A 7,930-nucleotide genomic window follows, 5' to 3' on the forward strand; every position below is an offset into this window, starting at 1 on the left:
AGTTGGCTCCATGGTTCATGGGGCCTTTCCCAGTGTCCAAGGTCATCGGCTCTTCCTCTGTCTGTCTGCGTTTGCCCCGGTCCATGAGTCCACCCCACCTTCCACGTCAGCCGGGTGAAACCGGTTAAGGAAAGCCTAATGGTGCCCGCGGCCGTACCCCCTCCACCCCCCAAGATGGTCGACAATGGTCCTGTCTACTCGGTCAAGGCTCTGCTGGCTGTGCAACAGGGGCTGGGGCAGGCAGTTCCTGGTGGATTGGGAGGGCTACGGTCCAGAGGAACGATCATGGGTTCCTGCAAGCTTTATTGTGGATCCTGACCTCATCACAGACTTTTACAGACACCACCCTCAGTTATGTGGGCCGTCAGGAGCCGTCCCTAGAGGGGGGGTACTGTCATATCTAGAAAGTTGTGTTAAGATATGTTTAGTTTTGCCTTTTTGTCTCCTCCCAGTTAGTGATTATAATTTGTTATTTTGCGTTTTTGCTTATCTAGTGATTCCTCGATAGAGTGATTTTTTTTTTTTTTTTTGTTACTTTTCCTCTGAGTGATTATTGTTTGATACTTTGTGCATTAAATTTGGATACTTTTGGAAGTTGTCTCTGAGTCGTGCTATTGCGTTCAAGTCCTTGTTCGGTCGTGACAGTCTATGAAGAGAAGAGACTGTTGATGCTCACAATGAGCTATAATAAGTCAGATTTTTCTTTTTATTATTATTATTACTATTGTTGTGGTATCAATAAAATGTATACTGGTTGTGGGTTTTTTTTTCTAGCCATTAGAGTGTTATTGGATGAAAAGTGATTTATTTTTAGAGGAAACGGTTGATAAACACTTCAGAATGAGAGCTACTTTGTTTGACAACTGCATAATTTTTATTGTGTAAATCTAACTTGTGTAGTATAGTAAGTAATCTAACAACAAAATCAGTATAACTATTCGGCCTCCTTCCACGAGTCTTTACTGTTGAACTGTGGTGTACACATGAATGCAGGGTAATGTAAAATATAGCTTTATTCACAAAGGAAAATGTTATAATATAAAATAAACAAGAAGACAAATCTAAAAGAATGTCTAACACAATATGCAAATAAAAAATAAATTATGAAACATGTACAGTGGCGACAGAATCTGATGTGACACAGCTTGAGGAGGATTCAATCATGTTCCTAAAGGACAAAGAATAAAATTACACATGAAATATGAACGAAGATTGGACTTTTTTCATTCTCCCAGCATAGTCTCAACCCTTCGAGGTGGGGTCGTCGTGCCTCCCTGAAAATCTCATGAAATTTAAAAAAAATTTAGAGGGTCTGCATTTTTACCTGGACTAAATCCTGAATCCTGGTCACAGAGTCAGGATTCTTCCCCTGAGCTTAATGCACTGTCCAATTTGTAGAAACTTCCAAAAATCCTTTTGTTTAAGGTTATACTCCTGCTTTATTTCATCATATGACCTCAATACATTTTCGCTAAGCAAGTTTGCACTGGGCGGTTTTCACCACCTTCTGCAACGACCGGGCAGTTCCCGTACCAGCCTGCAGTTGGTAAGGATGCTCTTGATGATGCAGCAGTAGAAGTTCACCAGGACGTCTGAAGAGAGGGGTTTTTTCTTCAGTGTCCTTAGGAAAAAGAGGCACTGGTGAGACTTCTTGAAGAAGTTTGTTGTCCAGGTGAGGTCCTGTGAGATGTGGATCCCCAGGAATTTGAAGCTGGTCACACGCTCCACCTCCAGTCCATTGATGCGGATGGGTGGATGGTCGTAGTGATCATCAATCCATAATTTCTAACTCAGAGCTAAAACATTGATATTCATGTGATTTGTGTTTGTTTATTTTTGTTGTTGTTGTAGAAACCATCTCCATTTGTCAAGTTATTTCGAATTTTAATTATGTGTTGCATCGAGATTGATTGCTGACCTTTACCAGAGTATAATCTTGGCCTGTTCGTTATGTCTCAGCATTGTGGAGTCTGCTTATTAAAGGTTTTTTATTAAGGATTTTTTTCTCCATGTTCTTTCACAATCTTGGTGCCCTGTAATTAATTGTTTATGTAAAGCAACTGAGTTGTTGATTAATTTGGACAAGTCTAAACCTCCCTAAGTTCCCTGGAGAATTTCAAGTATCCATGCTGCATCGAGTGTTTCAATACAGCCATAAATTCAGAGCAGTTTGTTGGCAACTCTGTGGAGATAATAAAATCGCTGAGGAAGCATTTGTGCTTAGAATTCCTCACCACTAAATCAGTCACAACTCATTGTTCTGCTGTTTGCTTTGCAACAGTGGTGTGCCAACTGTTCATTCATGTTGCATTCATCGTGAACTGTTGAATTTTATTAATGTTTTTCAAAATGTTTAATGTGGAAGTTTTGTAACCTGACGGAGCAGATGGTCCATTCTCGTACCAATCTGGGAAGGCTATGTGGAAATATTTGGCATCTGATTGGAAGAACCATCTGTCCATCACAATTGCCTCAGCCAGTTGGGAAATACTGAACCTCCTTTACTCCTTTTCTTTCAGTGAAGAAATACTCACTGATAAAGCCAACCGTCATTACTTACTTTCCTGTTCAGGGATTGCCATAGTTTAGTCAAAACTAAGGGTGCATTCACACCAGCCTGATTTAGTTGCAGTTAAATAAAACCCTTGTGCATTTACCCCTTTGTTATATTAATTTGGATTAGTGTGAATGTGGTCTGAGACCTTTGATGTGCAACAATCAAACTCTGGTCCGCCTGAATGAGGTGGTCTTGGACCACTTGCAAGTGAACTCTGGAGCGTTTGTGTGTGTCAGGGGGGTCCCCACAAGTGTAACCTAACCTACAGCCCACAGATGTCAGCTGATGTCCTCCAGATGCATGGCAATTAATCTGGGTGTGCCGCCCGCCCTGGTGAATCAGAGACCAGGAGATAGTGAAGGCAGAGAAAATTTTTTTTTTTTCACAACAAAAAAAAGGACTTGTTTTCTCAATATTCATTTACAAAATCAAAATGAAAAAACAGATGTTAGTTGGGTCCGTGTCTCTTTTGGTCATTCGATTTTCAATACAAACGGATATTTAAAAACAAAAAATGAGTGGTTATTTAAATTTTGTTTTAAAATACAAAAATTTCAATTGAATTACAAGGCTTTTTTCTTTGTCAATGTCAGAAAGGGATGGACTAAATTTAAAAAATGATTTGTTTTTCTAGTTATAATAACAAAAATTAAAATTACTAGAAGACAGGAACGAAAAAATGCTGTATATATATATATGTACATAAATATGTATATATCTCTATACAGATATATATATGTACATATAACAACAAAATTATAAGTATAATTATAAAGAATAATTAAAAAACAAATCCACAAAATCAAGGAGTGAAATTGAGCTTGTTTTGAATGAAATTAATGAAAAGCAGCCCTGACCTGGCCAAGTTACATTCATGAATAAAAGTACTTTTATTTATTTCTGCTATTGTTATTTATTTGCCCCCTTTTCTAATCTTTCAAACAAAAGGTTAGATATCCATTACCAATACCAATGTAACAGTAGCAGCAACTATCTCTGTTTTCCGTTCAGCGGCCGAAAAGATGAAGATGCTTTGTTTTTTTAGAGTTCATCTAAGAGCCAGTCTTCACACAATGTTGTAAAAGCATCATTGGCTGCAAAAGATGTGTGGAACAGTGGCAGGAGACAAAATGTGCAAAATGTAGGGGGAACTCCAGAGACAGCAACATATTTGAGGTTAATGGTCATTCAGAGGTATTGTCTGTTCTGAAATCCCTTTTTGAAGAGGAGTAACATTTTGCACAAGTCTGATATGTCTGAATATTTCTCTGAAAGCTGATACTCCACTGTAATTTTGTCCTGTTCAGTTGAAAATGGATCAGCTCCAAAAGTAGAATGTGCAGTCATTTGCGATCCCAGCTGTTGGCTATAAAGGACTGCTGCTTCAACTGAATGAGGCAACAGCTCCTCAGGGATTTGTTTTGGACAACCACTGCCAGCCAAGTCATTTGGTATCTCTTTACCTGTAAAATAAAGAACATATGGTTGATCTTGAAACTTATGAATGCCTGTTTTAGTTTTCACTGGTTTATTTCACCTGGTATTCGGTGAGCGCTGCACCACCTTTGTAACACCAATCTGGCACAACTGGATTGTCAGGTTGGACACACTATGTCTAACAAGGTTGTCATCCATGTCTAGTTCCTCTTGATCCACCAATTGCAGAAGGGCTGTATTGAGGGGATAGTTGACACGATTATTTACCTCAGGCAAGAGTCGTTCAACTATATGATTCTGAAATCAGAAACACAGATTTTTCATCAGTTCATTTATTCTGATGGTTTAACGAAAAATATAAATGTTGCTTATGCTGTTTAATATTACGTTTTAACTAGATAAGTTTTATGTCCAATGGCATGTTAACCCTGAAAGTCGGAAAGCATAATTGTAAAGAAAATGTATGTAACGGATGGAAGAAAACAGTGCTGCTGATAATAGTTTCAATAAAAATGTGCATACCATTAGTGTGTTGTTATAGCAATCATACAAACTATTAAACTGTACCCTTGTTGATGAAGTCTGTAAGTAAGGCTTTCTCTCCTGATTTTGGCGATTTGACAACAGCAGCTCCTGCATGAACAGTGTCAAATAAAATTCCCTGCCATGATCTACTAGCACCCGACACATTCCATTGGCAAGTACTGCAGACCTATTGGATGAAAAAAATAATAATAATTCATGCTAAACTGCTCTGAATAAGTTGTTCTAAGTATTAGCTATGACATGATAACAATATTATAGTCGACTGACAATAACAATGTAGATGTTTAGCAGTCATTTAGCCATATTGTGCAACTAAAGGCTTAAGTGTATGGGATTAATAAATGTTGCTTTGTCATTTGCAGTTTTTTCTTTTTTCTCCATTGTCTTAAAGGAATTATAATTGACAGGTGGGTCAATGAATAGGGGAGATCTGCAAATGGCCAACACAAAAGAGTGGGGCGGAACTTTGACTGAATACCTTGAGGCCTAATAAAATATTCATGCACAAGATATTTTTGATAAAGAACCATTAGTAATGTGCATATGATGACTGGGCAGGTAGAGGCAGATAAAACAGCCAGAAGTCTAATAAATTCATAGTTGCATAACTTTCCTAAAAAGTAGCCTTTAAAACCACCAACCAGAGACTACACTTCTGTCATATTGTTATGATAGCCAAAATCCCAGACCATATCTAGTATCATAGCACAGCACAATATTGAAATAATATCCATTAATTGTCTTGCAGAAATGACATATTTAATTAATCCCTTTAGCAACCACAACAATACATGGGCTATTACCTGAAAACATCTTAGTAGATCACTAGGTTGTTTTTTATAGGCATTGTATAATGAGCAACAACCTTTTTGCTGAAGCCATCAATGGCTACAACATGGGTGACCCCAAACATAACCAGCTTTTCATCTTGGTCCATATGTACCTTCTGACCCATATAGTCTGCTTGATATGGTGTGGGGTTGAGATTGTGGGCACCAGAAAAGATAGGAAAATTCATTATCACAAATATGAAATCCCATTACTCCTTCTCTGCAATTGTTGCAGGTTTTGTAAATATAATTAAATCTATTTGTAAATGTAATCAAATATATTGTCACAAAAATACTTGGTACACAGTTTTTAATAGTGCCAGGTACGTTAAAGGCGTTTAACGCATGAAGTGTTTCCATAACTCCCGATTGATAAAATGAGTCTCTAAAGTAACGCTAAACTTTAAACAGAGGCACACATACGCATTACACAGGTACGCTGGTTATTTGTAGCGCTGCTATTTTAGTTTAATAAACAGACCGCTCCAGTTTGACTGTAGGTGCGCTAACAGTGCTAAAGATGCTAACGGAGCTAACTGGTAAACGGTGCCTGGACTCCTGTGTCGCGGCACGAAAAACTGCGTTACTTTAGAGACTCATTATAACGATCGGGAGTCAAGTAAAAACGCTGGTAATGTGCCCAGCACAATTTTTTAATCTTATACAAACTACACATGCATTCCACAGGTTTGATGATGCAACATATAAAGTCTGAGACAGTAACATAGGCTACCTGATGTCTTGCTTCGTGATAAGGCTGATGCAAAGTCCTGAGCACTGATCCAATTTCTGTCTCTGCAGCATGCACTCCTTTCATGGCGGGGTACATCATCCTCCTTCCCTATATGTAGGTCCTGTCTAAAAAATAAAAACTATGACTTTATCGTTCCAAAATTATCCAAGCTGATATGTTTATCATGAAAATAGACATGTGTAACACACACACACACACACACACACACATCAAAGTATCAAAGGGGAGATATAGCAGATTTATACCTCAGTTATGGCTTTAGCCACCTCTAACTCCAAATGTGTGTTGGGGAGTCCCATCAAGCTTGAGCCTTTTTCAACGCAAAATCTCCTCACATTTCTTGCAGAAAATTCTCTCTCACCCCCATTTTCGTGCAATATGCGTGCAGAGATTTCTGCAGATGGCAGGCCTTGTTTTGCCCATGTCTAAAATTATGTCTGAGTAAGGTTCCAAAGACATTTTAGCCTGGGCAAGGCGAACCACATGTCACTTTGGCGATCTTGCCAGAAAACGTCAACTTCCGGTCGGACAATATGAAAAAAACAGGCATTTTTCCGTTTCTGTATTCTAGTGATTTTAATTTTTGTTATTATATAGAAAATGAAAAACAAATCATTTTTTTTAAATTTAGTCCATCCCTTTCTGACTTTGACAAAGAAAAAAGCCTTATAATTCAATTTTAATTGTTGTATTTTAAAACAAAAATTAAATAACCACAATTGTTTTGTTTTTAAATATCCGTTTGCGAATTGAAAATCGAATGACCAAAAGATACACGGACCTAGTTGGCTATTAGTTTTTGTGTTGTTACAGGAATCTTTTTCTGTAACTTTCGTTTTCTTTGATGCTTTTTGCCTGATTTCCTTAAATCAAATCAAATGTTGATTGTCTATTCACTGATAAACTGTATGCTAATAATCAAAAATGTTGTAGAATACAAAATGTTGTTGTCACAGAACTCAGGGATTTTATATATTAGTGTCCAAGAAAATAATGAAAACATTAAGTGCTTTTATGATGATAAAAAAAAACAATTATATTCAGTATTAACCAAAAATATTATTTATGGTCTCATTACTATGCTTTGTATATTGTGTATTTTGGTTTAAATATCACTATTAATTACTATTATGGTTAATATATTAATCACAAAATATTAAAATAAAGTCAGGCCAGAAAACCTGCAAACTCATGATTTTATTATTAGGAACAATAACAACGTGTTAAAAGTATGTTTGAAGCACTGAACCTGCTGGAAGAAGAAAGAACACCAGATGAGTTCTGTACAGCATTCAGTGAAGTTATAAAATCCACAGCAGCAAAGACCCTTGCCCAGAAGAGCGAATCACCCATGGATAAGCCAAAGAACACTGGACCTTATAGACAGAAGGCATGAACTGAAAACACAGGGCAGCACCATAGTAAACGGTGACTTACACTACAAGGAGCTGAATCGACAAATCCAGAGGGAAGCAAGGAACGACAAGGCAAAGTGGCTAGAAGAACAGTGTGCTGACATGGAACAGGGCCTCGAACGTAGCAGCACCTTAACGAAATTGTACTCCACCATCAAGAAGCTGCGGCGAGGCTGTCAACCCAGACAAAGGAACATCAAAGCAGATGACAAGGGCATACTACTGGTGTATTACTGACCAATCTACAAAATATACGGTTACCCTTTATTTTACAATCCGCTAATTACCTTGCATTTACCAAGAAACTAGATGGTAACAAAATGTAATTAATAGGAAAGTTCCAAAATAACTTTATGTAATTACTAAATTATTACCTAGTAAGTACATGGAA

The 7,930-nt window shown here is 37.5% G+C and overlaps 1 long non-coding RNA gene across 4 annotated transcripts; it reads right to left on the bottom strand.

Moving 5' to 3' along the window:
* Positions 1-1,850: 1,850 nt before the first annotated feature.
* LOC131472898 (uncharacterized) lies at positions 1,851-6,268 on the bottom strand. 4 transcript variants are annotated; one of them, XR_009242150.1, is made up of 4 exons: positions 6,104-6,268; positions 4,562-4,706; positions 4,121-4,291; positions 1,851-4,020 (listed from the first exon to the last, which is right to left on the bottom strand). It is a non-coding gene; the product is annotated as an uncharacterized LOC131472898 (long non-coding RNA). The 4 variants fall into 4 exon arrangements; XR_009242148.1 differs by having other exon boundaries at positions 4,095-4,291; XR_009242151.1 differs by having other exon boundaries at positions 1,851-4,227.
* Positions 6,269-7,930: the final 1,662 nt, after the last annotated feature.

This window comes from Solea solea, chromosome 14, assembly GCF_958295425.1.
Source record: "Solea solea chromosome 14, fSolSol10.1, whole genome shotgun sequence".
NCBI classification, from domain to species: Eukaryota; Metazoa; Chordata; class Actinopteri; order Pleuronectiformes; family Soleidae; genus Solea; species Solea solea.